Consider the following 23,671-nt stretch of genomic DNA (forward strand, 5'->3'; position numbering starts at 1 on the left):
GTTGGTGTGATGTCTGGTGTTGGTGCGGTGTCTGGTGTTGGTGCAGTGTGCTTTGTAGGTGGAAGTGGGTTGTGTTGTTGGTTGTGTTCACAGGGAGTGGGGACCACCCTTTTCCCCTTTTCTTCTTTTCTTTTTCTGCATTTTGAATGAACCGGAGAGTGGTGAGGTTGGGTTCTTCTCCCTTTCACTAGCTTATTCATCCTCAGAGGAGCAGTTTTTTTCTCCGCTTGGCCCTCGTCTCGGTTGGTGTGGGGACTGTTGGTTGTTGCTGCTCCTCTGTTTGCTGCTCCTATTGTTGATGTTGCTGCCGCTCTAGCTGATGTGGTGGTTGTTGGTGCTGCTGTTTTTGCTGCTGCGACAGTTGTTGATGCAGCTGCTTTTGCGGCTTTGGCTGCTGCAGCTGTTGTTTTTGCTGCGGCTGCTGTTGCTGCTCCTGCTGCTGCTTATGTTGTTGCTGCTGCTTATGTTGTTACTGCTGTTGTTGTCAATGCGACTGTTGTTGCTGCTGTTGCTGTTGAGCAGGTGGTTGATGTGGAGATAGATGTGTTTTTCCGTTTACGCCCTGTCACCGTACTCCATTGATCCTTGGGTTTTGCCAACTCAAGGACTGATGTTGGTGATTCCCTAGTTTCAGTGGCTGTTGCCACCCCCACTACTGGAACTGTGTTTACGTGTGGTGCTGGTTGGCTTGGAGCTGCTTTTTGGGGACAGTTCTTTGCCATGTGGCCCTGCTTCAGATAAAACTAGCAGTGAGGGCACCGACCCTCAACCACCACTGTCATGTTGGCTTTCTATAAAGATATTGTTGCTGGTATACCTAGGAAGCCTTCATTTTTGACCCGCATTGCTATTGTATAATTCCCAGGTGGACAGCGTTTTTGGAGCGTGCCGGATCCATCCGCTCCACCTCTCCAAAATTACTGAGGAAAGCTCCCAGCAGTTCTGTACGTAGATCAGCAGGAACATTGAATATTTGTACTCGGATTCTCCTCCTGCCCCGACACTCTGGCAGTAACTTAATACCTGCGCATTTAAATTCTGTGCATGAGAACTTTTCTGCTTCATCCTTGTTGGGGAGCAGTACGTCCCACATCGCGAAGCTCCTCTATTTGGCGGGTATATCCAGTTTCTGGCGGAGCTGCCATTTCCTCATTTTTCATCCCCTTGAGCTGATTTGCCCGGACGTCCGAAGTGATGAAAGACAGGATCTTGTCCTCCATCGCCTCCCAGTCCCCAAGTATTGGCTTGAGGACGTTCCCCTCAATATATTCCTAGTACTTGGTAAGGTACAAGTCTTTATATTCCTGTGGGGAGAAGCTCTTATCAGCGGTTTTACCCCATGCAGATCCCTCTGATGTCTTGGGAGGGGTCTTTTGTGGGGGTAAAAGATCGTTTCGCTGTCTTGGAGGTGTTTTGTGAGACAAGTTTCCCTTTAGGGGTTGATTCTCCCGCGCTTTGCTCGTGTGTGTCCAGTACTGCTCCCTTATTTGGGGAGTTTCCCTTTGGGGGAGCATCCCCCCTTCATAATGTCTCTTGAGGCGGCTACGTCTTTGCCAGCGTTCATTTCTGGGCTGTATACCTCTTCTTTTTGAGGGAGCTGCCCTCTTGGGAAGCTTCTCCCCCTGTAATGTCTTTTGGGGCTGCTGCCTCTTGGTTTGGAGGATCTTGTGGGTGTGCCTCCTCAGTTTCGTAATTTGCTCCCTCTTTGGGGGAGCTGCCATCGTGGGGAGCTTCTCCCTGAGCATAGTCTTTTGGGGCTGCTGTCCCTACTTTCATGTTATCCGGGCGGTACGCCTCTTTGGTTTTGGGTGTTGCTCCCCCTATGTGGAGAGCCGTCCTTTGGTGGACTTATCATTTCCTTGCTGGTGTCGTTTCTTTTTTCTCTCTCCCCGTATCTGTGGTTTCCATGGTCAGTCAATGTGTATGGTAAAATCCGAAAAAAATCACTGTTTTGATTGACATTGAGATGGCGTCCGAAGTGGGGAGCCAACTTTGGCGCCAAAAAGAAGTGGCGCCACAGGCGGCAATAGGGGAGATAGAACTGAGAGAGGGAGTGGGAAGTTACTGGAGAGAAGAGAGAAAGTGTTTCCGATACTCCCTCGCAGGAATGTCGTAAATTATCAGCTCGGATCCCCCCGTAAGAGGGGAGAGCAGAGAAAGACAGACAAAGTGGGGGTGCGGACAGAAAGATACCCAAAAAGCTCGTCAGGTGTCCTGGGACGAGAATGTCGCAAGAATAGCGATGTAGGTATCAGAGAACAGATACTACACTTTGATCTCGGCCTTTTGGCCAAGAAAAGGGTATTTATTTGCTCCCCCACCGAGCAAATAAGGCACCAGGCCGATTTTTAATGTGAGGAGTGAATGGGAAATGGGGACCAGCTCCCCGAGGAGTAGGGGAGCTGGATAGTGACAATTCATATGAAGGGTTGCCCCTACATTGACTAAGGTCTTATATGTGGGGCTGCCCCCACATATGGCCTTTGCTTGCAGTATCTGCCGGAACAGATACTACACTTGGATCTTTCTAGGGGAGCTGGATAGTGACAATTGGTATGAAGGGTTGCCCAACCATTGACCAAAGTCTTATATGTGGGAGTGCACCCACATATTGTCTTTGCTTACAGTATCGACCGGAACAGATACTACACTTTGATCTTGGCCAAAAGGCCAAGAAAAGGGTAGGTATTTATTTGCTCCCCCACCGAGAAAATTAGGCACAAGGCCGGTTTTTAAAGTGATGAGTGAAGGGGAAATGGGGAATAACTCCCGGGGGAGTAGAGGAGCTGGATAGTGACAATTGGTATGAAGGGTTGCCACACCATTGACCAAGATCTTATATGTGGGAGTGCACCCACATATTGTCTTTGCTTGCAGTATCTGCCGGAACAGATACTAGACTTTGATCTTGGCCAAAAGGCCAAAAAAAAAGCCTCAAAAGGCTAAGAAAAGCTTAAACAGACCTTTGATTTTAACAAAAAAGGCCAAACACAAAAGACCGACCGACCGACCGACGGAGTGACTTATAGAGTTGCTTGCACGCGACTAAAAAAAAGAACAAAAACAAAACGAACGTTTACGTAAAATCTGATCACTGTTTATAATATTTACTTAGTAAAAATTTAATTGCTAATCACGTCTTATTAATACACATATTTATGTCCTTGTTGTTTCTGTTTCTAATATTATAGCCACTACTGTGTGTGTGTATATATATATATATATATATATATATATATATATATATATATATATATATATATATATATATATATATATATGTGTGTGTGTGTGTGTATGTGTGTGTGTGTGTGTACGGAGAGAGAGAGAGAGAGAGAGTGAGAGAGAGAGAGAGAGTGAGAGCTAGGGAAAGTGATTGGAAAAAGAGAGGGAGAGATTACCGGCTGGTATAAAAATACCAGTTAATACCGGTTTAATAATAATGGAATGCATTATTTTACTGGCTTCAAATGTGTATATTACATTTCTGATATGAAATAATGAGGATGTTGGTTTTTATAAGATAGTTTACAAAAGGTGATTATAGTGCGTAGCTTCTACTACCATCCTCTATCTTTCTATTTCTCCCATCTGTTCCTTGTGGCTGGAAATGGACCGATAATCGAATCAAGAAAATTTGATACACCTTCTTTAATAAAATGTACCGTGTTGAGCTGAGTATTTGTCCCTATCTTTTTACCTACACACTGGGGTCAAATAACAGGTGTGTCTATTAGAGGTTCTGACAGGTCCGGTTCAAATAAACGAAAGGACAACCTCTATCGGGATACTTTCTATAAAGGTTTCTTGGGGAACAATATGTAATGAAAAAGTATTATTTTGTATGTAAGCTTGCAGGTCAAAGAAATTATTCGTTTTATTCATGCGTGTTGTTGTAACCAGCAATAAGCATATTATTTTAAAAGGCTCCGATTATTATATTTAACTACACAGGAACATAGATGTGATACCGCGTTTTTGGATTCATTACAAAATACGCAAAATAAAGATACCTTTTGAATTATTTAATATCAATTTTTCTAAAGAAACTGTTTGACTACGTTGGTCTCCTAATTTTTGTTGAAGTGAATCACATAAGTAAGTTTACAATGTTTCTTACATGGTGACATTCCTTCTTCTAATTATGTGTGACAATGCTAATATCTTAGTTTAGCATGCCGCGTTGCATAAATATGAACAGTCTAACAGGATAAGTCTTTCTTTTCTTGGGGATTTCTCCTGGTATTGCCCGGAGCAAAGTTAAAAGATTAAGACCCGAAAACACAGAAAGGAACTTTCATTGCTTATTTTTATCGTTCGTACAATGTTGATATTATGTTTTTATCAGACTCGGCTGATCTATATAACGCGCGTGACACACAGACCTTATCAGGCGAGGAAGGACTCAAACCACCGTAACAGCCCAGTGACAACCATTTTTCTGAAGTTTTCGATCCCCGATAGCATCTATCAAAATTGTTTGCTTTTGCGCATTCCTCATTCCAAGCAATAAGTGAAAAATGTTTATGTTTCAAGTCAAATATTACTTTATGATTGTTGTGGAGACGCCTACTAATTAACATAGGCGGGTGAGTGAGATATATAAAGGTATCAATCACCAATACCGGGAGAGTTCGGCAACCGACCGTCCAATAGGCAAGACGCCTATATTGCCTCTAGTAAGACATGCAACACGCCATCTGCCGGAATATCTCCAACTGAAGTATATCTGAAGACATGTAAATATGTATATAACTTTTCTTCCTAATATATTATTGTATACCTTTACTTTCCGTGTTCTTGTTAATTATTGTGCAGACACAACAATGATCTAGCGAAAATACACTAGTGTGTAAAAAATGAATTCAAACTTGTACAACAACGTTAAACTATCTTTTCATTGTTGTAAGTTATCTCTTTTAGTCATATAAAAACGAATTGTCGTTATTATTATAATTTTATATTGATATAATTTTCACCGTTATTACGCTTTCTGATTATGCCGGGATAATTTTGTAACATATCCACGACATAAACTTATAAATCAGGCTTTTATGTTTACGGAACACTTTCAGATTTATAATTATAGAGTGATAGTACGGTTATATGCGTGGAATATGAATATAGATTTGAAATAACTGACGGCGTACGTACATACATGATAGAAACGTAAAAAAAAGTAAGTTTTGAGAAGAAGCAAACAGTAACAGAAGAAATGAAGAGAAAAACAGTACGAAAAGGAAAGAGTTTACAAGACTCGAATTTATTTATGAACGATGATTATATATGAACGATGATTATTTATGAACGATAGTTTGTACGTAAATTATGGGATTTACACGAAATGGAGCAAAACTAATGAATCCAATCTTTTAGTTTAAAACATCAGGTTGACCGACAGTGGTGTTTTGGGATATTAAGCTGCGAATCTTTCTAAAAAATAGGTTGATTTTTCAGAAAGAATCTCGAGTATGTAGCTAGGTTTATTTTTTTTTTAATTGAGGTATCACTATTTTGAGAGCATGGATGTGTTCGTTAGAGTCATTATTAAGCTTAAATCACACGTCTTTTAGAGTGTGCTTTTATAGAACGCTGTTCCAAATTAGGCGAATTTTGATATTTAACCAGTAGAAATGTCCGATCAATGAATGGCATTTGCGTGCATAATATCCTTTATTAACCTTTATATAATATCGTAGATCTGTAAAAACAACAATCACCTTGATGAAGCCATGTATTTACTTCAGTGATCTTCACCTTTAAACTATTTTCACTCAAGCCTGCGATAAGAGTAAATATGACTTCTGAAAGACTAAAAATCTGAGTCGTGCCTTGCAGGATGTTTCCAATATTTTTACAGGGTTATTATTATTGATACACCATAAGAAGAAAAGAATTGGAAAGAAATTAAAGTTAAAAGACCATTGGAGAAAAAAGATAAAGGAAAAACTTTAGGACAGGAAGAGAAAAAACAAACCAATGAGAAAGACATCATGTAAACTCTATACTAAAATAATACAGAAATTACTGTCATCATGTTGAGAACCGTATTATTAACGAAAAACATGAAACAAACAAGTACATAAATAATAATAATAACTAGCGGGACCTGTGAAAATTCCACAGCAGCATTTTTCATATGTAATATATTGTTGCTGGGCATGATGTAAGCGTTCTGTTCAGCATGAATGGAGGCACAATCATATTATTCTACTTTTTTATTAAAACTGTATCGCCCCCTCACTAAAATAATAACTTTGATATATTTCCTGGGCTGATTATTTCATAACAAACACACCGGTCATTTAACTCACCTTTTACCATTTTTCATAATTATTGAATATGTTACTATGTTCGACAATAATTTTGCATAATTTCACCCCACATTACCGCCCCTCCCTTTACTAAAATATTAAATTTGATATATTGTATTGGCTGATTATTTTATAAAAAAACACAACTGTCAAGTAACTCACATTTCATCATTTTTAATAATTCTTGAATATGGTACTTATTTTGACAATTTTTCATCATTTAAACTCACCATATCGCACACTGTACTAAAATAATAATTTTGATATATTTTCTAGGCTGATTATTTCATTACAAACACACACATCAATCAACTCACATTTCATCATTTTTCGTAATTCTTGGATATGCTACTAATTTCGACAATATGTTTTTATAATTTAAATCAACGTTGTCGCTCAACCCTACTAAAATAATAACTTTGATACATTTGCTGGACTGATTATTTCATTACACACACTAATCAATTAACCTCCATTTAATCATTTTTCATAATTCTTGGGTATGTTACTTATTTCGACAATCATTTTTCATAATTTGTACCCATATTATCGCCCTCTCTTAATAAAATAATAACTTTGAAATATTGTCTGGGCTTATTATTTTATTACAAACACACTAATGCATGAAATCACATTTAATCATTTTTCATAATTCTTGGATATGTTACTTATTTCGACAATCATTTTTCATAATTTTAACCCACATTTTCGCCCTTCCCTCTTTACTAAATAATAACTTTGATATATTGTCTAGGTTGATTATTTCCTTACAAACACACCAATCAATTATCTAATATTTCATCATTTTTTCGTAATTTTTGGATATGTTACTAATTTCGACAATAATTTTTCATAATTTAAGCCCTCTTTATCTCCTTCCCCTTTACTTATATAATAGCTTTGATATATTGTCTAGATTGATTATTTTATTATAAACACACCAATCAATTAAATCACATTTCGTCATTTTTCGTAATTATTGGATATTTCGACAATAATTTTTTATAATTTAAACCATCTTCGTCACCCTCTCTTACTAAAAAAATACTTGGATATATTGTCTGGGCTGATGATTTAATAAAAGAACACAACTATCAATTAACTCACACTTCATCATTTTTCTTAATTCTTGGATATGTTACTCATTTCGACAATTATTTTTAATATTTTTAACTCACATTATCAACCCCCTGCCACTAAAATAATAACTTTGATATATTATCTGGATTATTATTTCATTTCAAACACACCAATCAATTAACTCACATTTTGTCAGTTTTCGTAATTTTTTGATATGTTACTAATGTCGACAATCATTTTTTCATAATTTAATCTACATCATCGCCCCACCTACTAAAATAATAACTTTGATATATTGTCTGGTCTGATTATTTCATTGCAAACACATAAATGCATTAAATAACATATTACATTTTACATAATTCTTGGATATGTTATTAATTTCGACAATTATTTTTCATAATTTAAACCATCTTTAGCGCCCTCTCTTACTAACATAATTACCTTGATATATTTCCTGGGCTGAATATTTTATTATAAACACACAATCGATTAACTCACATTTTATCATTTTTCATAATTCTTGGATATGTTACTAATGTCGAAAATAATTTTCATCATTTTAACCCACATCATCGCCCCACTTACTAAAATAATAACTTTTATATATTTTCTGGTCTGATTATTTCATTGCAAACACACTAATGCATTAAATAACATATTACATTTTTCATAATTCTTGGATATGTTAATAATTTCGACAATTATTTTTCATAATTTAAACAATCCTTATCGACCTCTCTTACTAACATAATTACCTTGATATATTTCCTGGGCTGATTATTTCATTATAAAGGCACAATCGATTAACTCACATTTAATCTTTGTTCATAATCCTGGATATGTAACTAATTTCGACAATAATTTTATCAAAAACCCACATTATGCCTCTCCCTCCAACTTATATAATATATTTGATATATTGTCTGGGCTTATTATATCATAACAATAATTTCACCGTTTTTCATAATTCTTGGATATGTTACCAATTTTGACAATAATTTTCATAACTATGTCGCTCCCCTTACTTAAATAATAACTTTGATATATTGCCTGGGTGGGTTATTTCATTACAAACAAATCAATCCAATCTGGGTATTCTCATAATATATATATTTCACCTATCTTATCCAATCCCGGGTGACGCCGCATAATCTGCTAATATATATCATTCACCTATGTCATTCGATCTCGGGCGACGCTGGGTATTTTGCTACTATATGTTTTCCACCTATCTCATTCGATACTTGGCGACGCTTTCTGATAGTATATATTTGCACATCTCATTCAATCTCGGGACTGACTTCATATCCGCCACCCAACTGTTGAAAATATACATGAAATAAAGTAATGTATAAATCGTAAACTTTTTCAGCCAGTTCCGGGACCGACTTTTTATCTTCCATCCTACTGTTAAAAATATACATTAAATAAAGTAATGTCCAAAACGTAAATGGTTACAGCCATTTCCGGAACCGACTTCATTTTTTCCACCCCAATGTTAAAAATATACATTAAATAAAATAATGTGTAATGCGTAAATCGCTTCACCCATTTTCGGGACTGATTTAATATCCCCCACCCCACTGTTAAAAATATACTTGAAATAAAGTAGTGTTTAAATCGTAAAGGGTTTGAGTAATTTCGGGGACTGACTTCATATCCCATTCAGCAGCTTTTTCGAAAGTAATACATAAAAAAAACATTAACACGGTTAGAGATTAGGCAACCATTGCTTCAACATGAATTTCGTAGTGTAGTATCAGTTTCAGCATTCCAGTGACTTAAATCCCTCCTTTTTTGGTCTTGGTTAATGGAGGAGAAATCCTTCATTACTGGTACAGTTTTTATTTTTGTTATTGACCAGAGTGCCCCTTTTTGGCAGCTGGTTTCCCCTTAAATTTATAACCGACCTCATGCTCAAATCCGCCCTTATGGGTGGGTGGGGGGCAAGTAAACAAAAAAATCAGAATGGACATTTTCCAGGGCATTTTATAATTAAATCAGAAATAACCTTTTCCAGTTACTTTTTTAATATTAAAACTTTGTTACATTAAACATAGTACCTATTCACAATGCCTCCCCACGGGACAGATTTAGACACCATAGTCGTTTTTTAACGTCGAGAAAAAATTGTCTTAGTCGTAAAGGATTTCTCTTCCACTGAAAGAGAAGAAATTGAAATGTAGCACCTGAAGAACAGATACTACACTTAGATCTTAGCCAAAAGGCCAAGAAAGAAAAATCATTTTTATTAGCTTTGCCTCAACAGCGACACCAATTTCCTTTTCTTCAGATGCGCCACTTCCATTTCTCGTTCTCTTTCGGTGGAGGAGAAATCTTTCACGACTGAGACAATTTTTATTTTTGTACCTTTTGTCCATGTTAAAAAACGACCCTGGTGTCTACCTCTGTCCTGTGGAGAGGCATTGCAAATAGGGACAAGGTTTATTTGGAATATTCCACTATTTGGAATATTCCACTTTCCTTTTTTAGGAATGCACAGCATGATAAAGGACGGAGCGATAAGCGTAAATAATAACTAGCGGGACCTGTGGAAATTCCACAGCAGCATTTTTCCTATGCAATATATTGTTGCTGGGCATGCTGTGAGCGTTCTATTCAGCATGAATGAAGGCACAATCATATTCTAGTTTTTTTATTATTAAAACTGTACTGCCCTCTTACTAAAATAATAACTTTGATATATTTCATGAGCGAATTATTTCATTACAAACACACCGGTTAATTAACTCATATTTTATCATTTTTCATAATTATTGAATATGTTACTATGTTCGACAATAATTTTGCATAATTTCAACCCACATTATCGCCTCTCCCTTTACTAAAATAGTAAATTTGATATATTGTATCGACTGAATATTTTATAAAAAAACGCAACTATTAATTAATTCAAATTTCATCATTTTTATTTTTAATAATTCTTGGATATAGTACTAATTTTGACAATAATTTTTCATTATTTAAACTCACCATATCGCACACTGTACTAAAATAATAACTTTGACATATTTTCTAGGCTGATTATTTCATTACAAACTCATACATCAATCAACTCACATTTCATCATTTTTCGTAATTCTTGGATATGCTACTAATTTCGACAATATTTTTTTATAATTTAAATCAACGTTGTCGCCCAACCTTACTAAATTAATGAATTTGATACATTTGCTGGACTGATTATTTCATTACACACACTCTAATCAATTAATCTCCATTTCATCATTTTTCATAATTCTTGGGTATGTTACTAATTTCGACAATCATTTTTCATAATTTATACTCACATTATCGCCCTCTCCTGATAAAATAATAACTTTGAAATACTGTCAGAACTTATTATTTTATTACAAACACACTTATGCATGAAATCACATTTAATCATTTTTTATAATTCTTGGATATGTTATTTATTTCGACAATCATTTTTCATAATTTTAACCCACATTTTCGCCCTTCCCTCTTTACTAAATAATAACTTTGATATATTGTCTAGGTTGATTATTTCCTTACAAACACACCAATCAATTATCTAATATTTCATCATTTTTTCGTAATTTTTGGATATGTTACTAATTTCGACAATAATTTTTCATAATTTAAGCCCTCCTTATCTCCTTCCCCTTTACTTATATAATAACTTTGATATATTGTCTAGGCTGATTATTTTATTATAAACACACCAATCAATTAAATCACATTTCGTCATTTTTCGTAATTATTTGGTATCTTACTAATTTCGACAATAATTTTTTTTATAATTTAAACCATCCTCATCGACCTCTCTTTCTAAAAAATACTTGGATATATTATCTGGGCTGATTATTTCATAAAAAACATAACTATCAATTAACTCACACTTTATCATTTTTCTTAATTCTTTGATATGTTACACATTTCGACAATTATTTTTAATATTTTTAACCCACATTATCAACCACCCACTACAAACATAATAACTTTGATATATTATCTGGATTATTATTTCATTTCAAACACACAACACAATTAACTAACATTTCATCATTATTCAAAATTCTTGGATATGTTACTTATGTCGACAATCATTTTTCGAAAGTAATACATAAAAACATTAACACGGTTAGTGATTAGGCAACCATTGCTTCAACATGAATGTCTGAGTGTACTGTCAGTTTCAGCATTCCATTGACTTAAATCCCCCTATTTTTTGGTCTTGGTTAATGGAGGAGAAATCCTTCATTACTGATACAATTCTTATTTTTGTTCTTGACCAGAGAACCCCTTTTGGGGAGCTGGTTTCCCCCTAAATTTTTAACCGACCTCATGTCCAATTCCGCCCTCATGCGGAGGCAAGTATACAAAAAAAAATAATAATCAGAACGGATATTTTTCAGGGCATTTTATAATTAATCAGGAGTAACACTTCCTGGGCATTTTGTAATTAAATCAGAAATAACTTTTTTCCAGTTACTTTTTTAATATTAAAACTTTGTTATATTAAACAGAGTACCTATTCACAATGCGTCCCCAAAGGACAAATTTAGACACCAGGGTCGTTTTTTAACGTGGAGAAAAATTGTCTTAGTCGTAAAGGATTTCTCTTCCACTGAGAGAGAAGAAATCGAAATTTAGCATCTGAAGAACAGATACTACACTTTGATCTTAGCCAAAAGGCAAAGAAAGGCAAATGGTTTTTATTAGCTTTGCCTCAACAGCGACACATTTTTTTTTTAATATCTCAATTTCCCTTTCAAGGGTGACAAGGTTTATTTGGAATATTCCACTTTTTGGAATATTCCACTTTCCTTTTTTAGGGATGCACAGCATGATAATGGACGGAGCGATAAGCGTAATAATATAATGATGATAATAATAATAATAATAATAATAATAATAATAATAATAATAATAATAATAATAATAATAATAATAATAATAATAATCTATATATTAATACAATAGCGTGTGAGTTCTTTTGTGTGTCACGCTTCTGGCAAATTTCATTGGTTAAGATTTAATTCCGGAATACACATTAATTCTGGAATACACATTAATTCTGGCATACACATTTACGAACGCTCCAAGCGGCGTTCGATTAGCTTATTCTCACCGTTATATTTGCTTTTAATTCTATAAAATTTAGGGTTTTATCTTTCTGGTAAATGCAAAAGTTGTTAAGAAGTAATTGATTTTAAGTTATTTCGTAGTAAAAACACGATAACCCAAATCTTCCGGTCGGCGGACGCTATAAGTTTTCTAATTTTAAAGCACTTTAGTTCTATATGTTGTAATAATATCTACAACATTATTTTTTTTGTTTATTTTTTTTTACATTTTTTATTGTTTAAAAGAGGGAGAGAGAGAGAGAGAGCTAGAAAGAGAAAGAGAGAGATAGAGATAGATAGATAATAGAGAGAGAGAGAGAGAAAGAGAGAGAGAGAGAGAGAGAGAGAGAGACCGACCGACCGACCGACCGACCGACGCTGTTTTTTTCGTTATTTAAAATATTATTGTTACTACTAAATTTTCATTTGTGTGTGTGTGAATGTGTGTGTGAGTGTGTGTGTATGTGTGTGTACTTACGCTCGTCTATGTGTGTGTGTGGGGGGGGATTGATGCGTTCCTGTACTTTCATTTTTTGTAATCGGATCTACAGCAGTTATTTTTGTTTTTTCCATTGTTTAATTTGTTTACATTTTTTTTAATTGTTTTTGTATGTGTGTATGTGTGTGTATGTGTGTGTGTGTGAAGGAGAGAAAGAGAGAGAGAGAGAGAGAGAGAGAGAGAGAGAGACCGACCAATCGACCGAATGATGCTGGTGTTTTTGTTAATCTATATATTAATACGGTAGCGTATGTGTTACGTTGTGTGTTATTCATCATTTTTTTCTTTTGATTGACTGTTGTTTAATACTTGTTGTGTCCTTCCATTTCTTATAACAAATAATTTTGCCAAGAATTCGGCAGATTTGCCGTTCCGCTTAACAAATAGCCTCGAACCCTATTATTACAAAAAGGGACACGTTGGGTCGACACCGGTATATAATGTAATGTAAACCACGTTGGTTAGCAAATAAAAAAAAAAAGAAATAATGAAAGATAAAGTTTTAAAATAATCAAATGTGTATCATTTTATAATTTACAATTTTATTATATCATTGAAAACATTGAACAATACAAATATTACGATGTTTAACAAATAAATAATGAAAGATGCAGTTTTAAACTTCATCTTTCATTATTTTCTTTATTTGTTAACAACGTGATTAATTTAAATTAAATTTTAATCATAGAATTATATTTTCAATAATCACGTAAGTATAAACAAACGTCTGTTTACATTAAGCGCTATATACCGGTGCCGACCCAACGTGTCCTTTTTTTTATAACAGGGTTCGAGGCTATTTGTGCAACTAAACGGCAAATCTGCCAAGAATTCTTCATAAGTTTTGATTTCGTTTCCGATTATAGATGATAGCACTCAACTCATCTATTTTTTTTATTTTTAAAATCGCTTTATATTGTTGTTTTTACCGTCGTGCTTACATTATTAAATAGGAGAAATAAATAACTCGCCTCTTTGTTTATTCTTCTGCCCCTTTTGTATTGTTCTACACGCTACTGTATTAATATATAGACTTGCTTAGATAAATATTTTACAGGCTTAACAAACGGGTTAGAATAATATGATTGTGTCTTCATTCATGCTGAACGCTCACAGAATGCCTAGCAGCAATTTATTACATATGAAACATACCGTTGTGGAATTTCCACAGGCCCCTCTAGTAATTGTAATAATAATAATAATAATAATAATAATAATAATAATAATAATAATAATAATAATAATAATATAGCAATTTCACGATAGCAATTATGATAGCAATTACGGTACCGAGGAAAACTGAATATTAAAAAAAACCCCGGAAATTTGTAAGTCAAAATAAAATAGCTATAATGTTAAAAAAACAAACATAATCCGACCGAAAAGTGTTACATATTAAAACGAATCGAAGAGAGATGAAATTACTTCGATAAAATCTAATGATATAGTTGGGGTTTAATTTAACCACTTATCTTTTTCTGTAAAGGAAAAACATGCACGTCAATGGGCGTCCGGAGGACACAGAATAAAAGGAAAATACACCCAAATACATTACAAACATTTATTACCATATCGACAAACGTAAATGAAGAAAGTAACATTACATAACAGAACATACAATACAAAGGGTTTACTCACTCTCGTAGCGGCCCTACCATACGAGGTAGGTAATAAAGTCTATGACAGAGTCTTACACTGATGCAAGTGTGCATCGGCCCAACATAAGGAAAAATTGCCTTCGTCTCCCAGTTCCAGGAATCTCTGTCCTAAAGGGAAATAGGCAACTGGTGTCCACAGTAACGGTGTTGTTTTCTCTGATTCTTCTACAATATCTAACGAAAAGACGATAAACTGCCCATTTATCCTCAAGATAGATATCGCCTGATACTACAAAAGTGATAGCGGATAATACGACATCAGAGGATAGATAAGTCGAAAAAAAACGACTGGACTGGAATAGGAAATATTTCCATATTGAATAGATTTGATATCATTCAGATTTTATCAAAAACCACTGGTTTTAATAGGCAAACAATAAGTCTGCTGTTAGAATTTAAATGAGTAATAATAACTAAAAAAAAAAAAAACTATATATATATATATAGAAGGACATAACTCTCCTCTCCATAAAGACAGAATTATGTCAACATCAGTTGATACGACGTAAATTAATAAAATAAGGCTTACAAGAAAGAGGGAAGACTAAAGAAGGATGCACTATCCTAACGACGACTAGAATGGACCGAAAATGCAATAATCTAAATATAAAAAAAACTCTTTTCACTCAAAACAAAACTTGGAACGCATGGAGTTACTATTTATATTACAGCGGTTTGTAGGAACGAGCGGTGAAATATATGTTCACATTATATTTAAACTTCTGCGGGTTAGTACAGCCATAAAATCAAAGAAACAGAGAGGGAATGTCAAAGTCTAGCAGTCCGAAAGAAGAAATTATTGGAGTGAAAGGCTTTTCGACATCAACTCACCTCAACAGTGAAGGGATGGGATTTTGCTGCGTGTTGGGTTAGTCTGGAGTATTTATGTCAAGTGCTATGAGTTTATCAGATAACATTTCATTAAAGTACTTATAAAACATGCAGAGAAGAGGTTGAAGATCGTGCGGACCTATTAGATTTAGGAATCTTCTTTTGAATCCTTTTGAGTGAGAGACCAGTGACAGATGCACCGGCCAACAATATTCTCTGTCGCTTTGTAGAGATACTGAATACTCTCGTATGAGTAATTTTCTAACACGGTAAAAGTAGCAACGTTAGCAATGCCCTTAATGTATTTCTTCTAATTCATGTTGCCTGTGAATGTTAAGCCGAGAAGTTTTAACGATGATGAGGATTCGTGGATGAGAAGGTTTTTGTAGTTGTCAAAGAAAAGAAGCATTAAATGTTAAATTAAATTTACGATCCCATTCCACTAAAGACTGAAAGTCATTTTCGAGGATCTCTGTTATTATTGTTTTGGTATTATTGAGATTTGAGGAAAACTTATGAGCCATTATATGCGAGGCATCAAAGAAAATATAATAATAATAATAATAATAATAATAATAATAATAATAATAATAATAATAATAGAAGGGGACTGAATATTGCGGTTACTTCTGTCATTCAGATTTCAGAAATATCCACCGATAACTGGTAACGACTGATATTAGTACTACGAATGTGCAATTCTAGTAACTAGCAGGACTTGTGTTAATTACAAAATATTTGAAAGTAATACAGGGAAATAGTTTACATCGTTTGTATTCTATTGCCCGAGTTGTGTATAATCACTTAGGGTTAGGACAACAGCATATTCTTTTCATTGTTTTGACTCTCGAGGGTGTATCCGTTGATATCTTCTATGCTTTTATATAAATTGCTGTCGTTATCGGTTGATTAACTGTGCCTAGCTGTGTATACTCGAGAGTCAAACAATAAAAAGAATATGCTGTTGTCATAGTCCTAATAATCACATAGTACACTCCGCGAGTGGCATCCCTTGTCGTACTCATCGTGTCAATTAATTCATATAAACATGTGAGACTTGTTTTTTGCACGAAAAACTTAATGCCTTTAAGGGTAGCAATGAGTGCATAGATCAGAGGGATACATACAGTCGACGGTTCTCCACTGGATAAATGAAAAGACAGAACAAAAGAGAAACATGTAATGTGATGCTAGTTATACTCACATTGTCCGTCTGTTTTGTAACCAGTTCACTTGAAAGCTGGCAGGAAAAAGATCAGACTTTACTTTTTACTGATATCACGCCGCTTAACCGCTGACTCGGCAATCATTCCAACAAGTCTATCTCTCCCACTCACCTCAAAAAATGACCTTAATTATGTAAAACCTATGCTGCTTGTTGATAAAAAGAGAAAAAAAGAGTATTATTCGAATAAATTGACAATAGAAATCGATGGAATTTTTCGAAGTTATGGCAATTTCATAATGCATATTTTCAAATAGTTTTGTTAATGTTTAATCATTCATTCATTATAACTGAGTGTTCAAATTAGTTCTTATTAAACTATATTCGATAAAATAAATAGCATTTATCATTTTTCAAAAAGTATTATATTTCTAACGAATAGGGAAATATTTTCGCATTTTTATATTGTTGATGATAATTTTCTTGCGTGAACCAGCGTTCCGACCGTGAATCTTTTATTTTCCTCTCTTCACAACTTCTTTCTACAAAATTCACCACTATATTACTCGGTAGTTTATAATGACGATAAGATTAACAGCAGCAGTAACAGCAGTAGTAGTAGTAGTAGTAGTAGTTTTTTGTTATTTTAATCATAATATCTTGGAAATAACAAGCGAAACTAAGTTATTTAAAATGAAATCTGCTGGATTTTTATTTCCAAGTACCCAGAAAGCGTCTGTCTTCATTTTAAACCAGACCTATTTTACATTCGTAGCATTTAAATTGTTTTACGCCTTGCGTACGGGAAGCGATAAGAATTTCTAATCTAGCGTCTGCTTACTGACGTAATCAGCATGTCTCCCGTATGTTTGTGGCAAGGGATCACCGGAAATGCATTAATTCGCTATTTTCATATCATCATATATCTCCCGCTCTCTCTTTCTTTGTCTCTCTCTCTCTCGTTTACACACACACACACACACACACACACACACACACACACACACACACACACACACACACACACACACACACACACACACACACATATTGTATAGTGTATACCTTTCATCAAAAGTTGAAAAGTTGATTTTATTGCTATGAATTTTGAATTTATTTCATTAGTCCACTAAAATCTGGGAAAGTTATCTAACTTGTTATTTGCTTTCTCGGTTCTCACCATTTGAAATGGTTTCATTTAGGGCTAGAAAACGGCACGTGTTTACTCGCTAACTTTTGCAATATGGGTTGAAGTAGATTTATTTATTTATATAAATATACAACTAAATACACATTCATCCTTATTATAAAGTAGAGGACTATGAGGTTAACATTTATATATTTCCAAATATATGATAAAATCGTTATAAATATATTTTTTTATTCTTTGTTGCTCTGGAATATTGGGAAATAATAAGTGGAGATTTTTTTAAATGGCCAACGATATTATTAATGCACTTGTTGCAATAATGTCTAAATTGTCATTGTAAATCTCTTAGTAATTTATTTCGGTATTTAAGAAAAGTAAAATTACTTGCAAAGTAAAATATTGAACACAATTTTTAAACTGACCATGTATCCTAGATATATAAATTAAACATTCATAATAAGAGAGGAGATTGCAAATAAAAAAAAAATATTTAAATAATAATTGCAAGCTAAATCCGTATTTATTCATCCCAACGAAAAAAACAAAAAAAAAAAACAATAGCAAAATTACATATTTGATATGTTAATAGGATCCAAGACAAAAAAAAAAATGATTCTATTTTCTCAGTGTAAAAATCTAAATAAGTGCATAGCTAATCAATTTTCAAAGTGAAATACAATCATATAGCAATATTGGTTATAAAAAATCGTTATCATTTATTGCAAAAAACGTCTACTCAATTTTTCCTATGTATTAGCTAACATCAAAGAAATTTATTTAACAGTAATTTCCATAATTACATAAAAGATCATCAATTAGAAAGCGTTTATCATGCATATCTAAAATACTACCAGCAAAGTACACAGATCTGACAGAAGTGTATTGTTGTCATTAATAATGAAGATTGTTATAAGTAAGTCCTGATAGACCAAGACGAGATCATATTTATTTTCCTTCTTTAATTGAAATTTCGAGATTTGCAGCGATATTGACGCTAAAATGTTTCAATTCTTATGCTTATTTGGTTCGTCGTTTACTTAAATAGACACTGCTACATGAAATTATCATACAATATTAATATTCAAAATTTTAGCCCTATTTTGTACGGATCAGACTGCTGTTCGTTTATCTGGTTTGGCTGTTTTGTTTTACGGCATATCAACCCTTTTTCGGGTTATTTAATGCCGAATCCAGTTATGTTTGAAATAGCATTCATGTTGTATCCAGTTATTTTGTACAAGGTTTGTATTATTGAAGTTCTTTGAATCTTCAATCGTTAGTTTGTAGTGTTTGGTTTGTTTCGGTTGTTTTATAGTGGATTTTATTGTTTTTGTTCCCTGCCTTGCAGAACATGAATGAGCTTTGCAATAGAAGAGAGAAAAGTGTTTTGCACATTTTAAGGGTTACAGTATTAATGTTTGATACATTTTAAATTAGGAAACAAGTCAGGAAGTGAAGGAGATAGAAAGAGAAAGGAGAAATGCGATGAGGGAAAGGCGGGAAAAGGTGGGTTGTTGATTTCGTTTTTGGTTTTGCAGAACATAATAAAGGTTTGAAAAAAGGAAATTAAAAAACAAACAGTACCAATGTTAGGTGCATTTCGTCTCAGGAAGCTAATACCTTCAGACAGCCTGATCTGGTTGCACCAGAACTTCTGTTCGTCAATAAAGGAAACAGATAAAACATAAAAACAAAAATGTTGAGTTGGACTTCCAGCTTAATCAAATTCAACTATGACTGAATTTGGGGGGGGGGGGAATCGGTCATCCGGTGCAAGCAAACGGTGACAATAAAAGTAGCTAAATATCCTTTCATAATATGTCAAGGCGGTTGGACTTCAGCCAAAGGACCGCGTATCCTGAAAAGAGAAATCGAATGAGGATACCGTTTCGAGGAATAAACACAGAAGAGAGTAGAAACTGGGTCTTGGGTTTATTTTTTAGCAGATCCGTGACTCTAGTTACACTCATTTTGTCCTTTAGTCCTCATATTCTATAGTGATGATTTTAATAAAGGCTGAAAAAGTGTTGTTTCTCGTACCGAAATTGATCGTTGGATATTTTTTTTACTTGAAGTAATGTATTTAAGCTAATATTTAAGTGGCTTCATTCCCTGTTAGGAGAAGTTTATTAATTATTTTTGTAGGGTATCTATGTACTTTTATGATGCATGCACGTAAGAGGCTTAAAATGTTGAAGAGATATGAAAACGGGTCTGGTACAATTAAAACGAACAACATTGTGTGCTCCAGAATATATGCTTTTACATAGTCACCACCATTTCAATGCATTTTATCCAGAAATCCAATCTCTGCTTCAGACGCACCTCCATGAAAGGGGGTGTTTTTTAAGAGTCACAGACTATCAGTATTTGCAACAGAAAAATTTAAATTTCAGATCATAAATGCATAATTCCCGTCATCATAATAAAGCAATTTGTAATCCCCTCTGATCCACTCGAGCGAAATAAAAAAAAAAAAGAGTCATTATTTTGGGAATATTTCTCGTATATTCTGTACAAAAAAAGTAAAGAAATCTTACAGTTCATAATTGGTGGAAATTTATTAAAAATTATAATATAATGATTGTAGATAATTTTAAAAACAACTTGCATCGCTTCTTCTAATACATTTTAATACACAACGAACCTTTCTCTAATGTGTAGCCGATCGATTGGTTTATCTTTGCATCTGTTCTTTTCTGGATGTTACATGTACAACATTAAAAGTAAAATATTCAACGCAGTTTCTATACTTAGCTTATATGCAAACGTTTACAGATATAAGATTAATTAAAGGCTAACTCCAAATTAAACTAGACTCAATTTTACCATACAATAAATCACGATGACCTAATCCCATCTTTAATATGTTAATAGCATCTAAGAAGAAAATGTTTATAAATTTCTTGTAAAAACTACGAGATAAAAATTGTACACCAACCAATTTTCAAAGTGAAATAGTTATAAAATAGCCGTTTGTAAAGATCTCGTCTATTGCGATAAACACAAATCACCTACGCAGTTAATTTTTCTAACATGCTGACAACAAAGTAACGTTGTCCAACAACAATTTCGATAGTTACATCATACATCAAAAATTGTTTAGCTTTCATATAAAAATACAAACAAAAAGATGTAGTAATCATATACACATACTTGACGGAAGTAAACTGACCCATCTATTATTAATAATGGCAGTGATGACTGACCGAAACGAGACAATAACAGTGGAATATGGAATACGAGATATGCGGCGATTTTACCTTCAGATTTACCTTCAGATTTACCTAAATTTTGGGTGATGAGCTGGGTATGGGGCAGTCACACCAGCTGCCAACATTCACTCGCTTTTTATTTACTTCAGCCGAGAGCTCTTTTCAGGATCCTCGCTGGCACCTATAATCCCTGGGATGGTTAACGTCTCCCTAAGATTCCAGTTTCTCTTCATATCATACATGAGATCTTGATGTTTGGGTTGTTTCTCCCTTTCAGCTTTGTTCACACCTCCATCATTCGGGGCATTCATTTCAACCAAGGTTGCCACTATTTTTGTTTTATTAAATGTCAGGTTTGACAGCATCATTTTCAAGGTAGGTGGCTATGGGGGTTATATGGTCGTAATATAATGCGTATAACTCATTTCCAAGAGTTCTTCCAGGTTGATGTTCCCAGGATTTTCTGCTACACTGAACGTTAAGCGTTTTTGTTGATGATCCAGTAGAGATACTTAAACACACCATCATGTCTTGCTTTGTAGTAGCCATAGCCTTGCAACTTGATTCCAGGTCGCTCACACTTTTCAATTTCGTGTGGCAAGACATACATCTGTTGTCGTTACTTAAATCTTACATCATCTAAAAGGCATTGGTCATCAATCCCTGATCTTTAGCAGCCATTATGACTCTATCCTGGTCGTGGCGGAGGGATCCACTCTTGGGCCAGTCTAAGGAAATTCTTTGTCTATGCATTCCCGAGAGAGTTCCTTCAGAAAATATTTTGCATGCTGATGTTGGCCCACTCATCAAAATAACTCTTTTAGAAGGTGTTGGTATATTTTAATTGTATATATTTAAATTGTAACACCCCCTCTTATGAAGTTCGCTAGACCCCCTGTTGTCTTGGAAACTTCGGCTCGGATCGTCCGGTTCTTCTCAGAGGGTCCTTATTACATTGAATCCTGTATGCTGAAAGCGAATATCGAAGCCGCAGGCAAAAGAAAAAACAGACACGTGAAATTCTATTCTACGAGAATTAATTCACAAAATTATTTACAAAATGTTTTTACAAATATCGTTCAGTTCTTAGTGAGTTTTTTAAAAGTCTCACGTCTCTCTTCTCTTCACAGACAGTGTCAGACGGGTTTGGAGGAGGGGTCACGTCTTCAGGGAACGGTGCGGCTACTTCGAGTTCCGCGCACGAACTCTCGCTGGAAACTGCCTCGAAACTGACGAAATTCGCACGGCACTAACGCTATATAGTAAGGTGTGTGGTCGAGGTGGGAAATCTCCAAGCCAATCAAATTACGCCACGAAATTGGGGAAAACCCCAAATTTTGCGGGTGTGCAATTTGGCCATATCACTAATTTTGCAATCTGAGATTCAAGTCAATATTTAATTCTCATGACGCCTAAGGTCACCATCTGTCAGTCCGACATCTGTCTCTGAGTTCGTCGAGACCAGATAATGTCAATTGTTATTGTTCCCAGATTTCTGTAGTCAATTTTGAATACAAAATATCTCTCTCTGACTTCCAAACAATAAGCAAATATATCTATTTTGACAATGAAATAAAATATACATTTATATACTCTATTTTAAATCTCCGGGATATCTACCATTACTCGGGATCGATTAAAGCTATCTTAGCATAGTTATTCGGCCCTCCTCAGGCCCCTGGGGGGTCTAAAGCTCCTCAATGATGGACAAATTGCTCCCTCAGGTTGATCACGTTACAGTCGGCTCTTTCTTGCTATTTCTGTAGTAGGCTTATTTGGTGTTTAAGCCTCAGCTCTGTCCAAAATACTTGGTCAGCTGTGTGACTGATGTAGTTCTGCTGGCTCTTGTCTCTTGATGTTAATATACCGTTGAAAGGTGTGGTTCTAGGAGCTTCTCAGATACTGGATTTGTCTCCCTATAGTTGCTCTAAATTGGTAGTTGATCACTTAACGCCTCAGTCCTCCTTTTTCCCTGGGTAATTACAGTCTTGGTAGACACTGTTTCTGTATATTACTCAATGAAGCGTTAGCATCTTCCATGGCTTTTACGTTTAGACTGTTGATGTGTTGTCGTAGCGAGACAATAATGCTAAAGCTGTCATGGTTATTTTTTTAATGGCAGTTATTTTGCTCTTATTAGTAAACTGTAATTAACAGATCTTCCTCACACGGCGTACATATTCTTATCCAACCTTCTTCCGCATTTTGACATGTTGTATGTTGTCGTTTTCTTCAATAACATTTGCACGGTTTGTGCTCTTCTAGATTTCTGATGTCGGTGTCTTCATCTAGCTATTATTCTCTGTGTAGGTCATCTTCCGTGCTCTGAGCGTACACATGGCACATTTATCCAGGCCAAACTTCATTCCGATGTCATTAGAGAAGGTGTGTACTATCTGCAAAAGCTGGTGCAGCTCGGCGTCAGAGCTGGCATATAGCTTAAGATCACCCATGAAGACTAGATAATTCACTTCTTTGTTTCGATCTCAACGGCGGTTCTGACTCAAGGTGTAAGCGCTCTGACTGTTATGCAGGTGCTTGCTGAGTGGGTCTATTGCCATACGAAAAAGTAAGGGAGATAAGCTATCACCTTAGAACATTCCCTTTTTGATCTTTTCCTCAGAGATGATGGTCTTTCCCCCATT

At 34.8% G+C, this 23,671-nt stretch overlaps 2 pseudogenes; both read right to left on the reverse strand.

Moving 5' to 3' along the window:
* Positions 1-9,522: 9,522 nt before the first annotated feature.
* Positions 9,523-9,637, reverse strand: LOC145240476 (U2 spliceosomal RNA; annotated as a pseudogene).
* Positions 9,638-11,933: 2,296 nt separating this feature from the next.
* On the reverse strand, positions 11,934-12,090 carry LOC145240467 (U2 spliceosomal RNA; annotated as a pseudogene).
* Positions 12,091-23,671: the final 11,581 nt, after the last annotated feature.

The sequence above is a fragment of the Euprymna scolopes genome, chromosome 19 (genome assembly GCF_053919585.1).
Source record: "Euprymna scolopes isolate OS-2025 chromosome 19, ASM5391958v1, whole genome shotgun sequence".
Lineage (NCBI taxonomy): Eukaryota > Metazoa > Mollusca > Cephalopoda > Sepiida > Sepiolidae > Euprymna > Euprymna scolopes.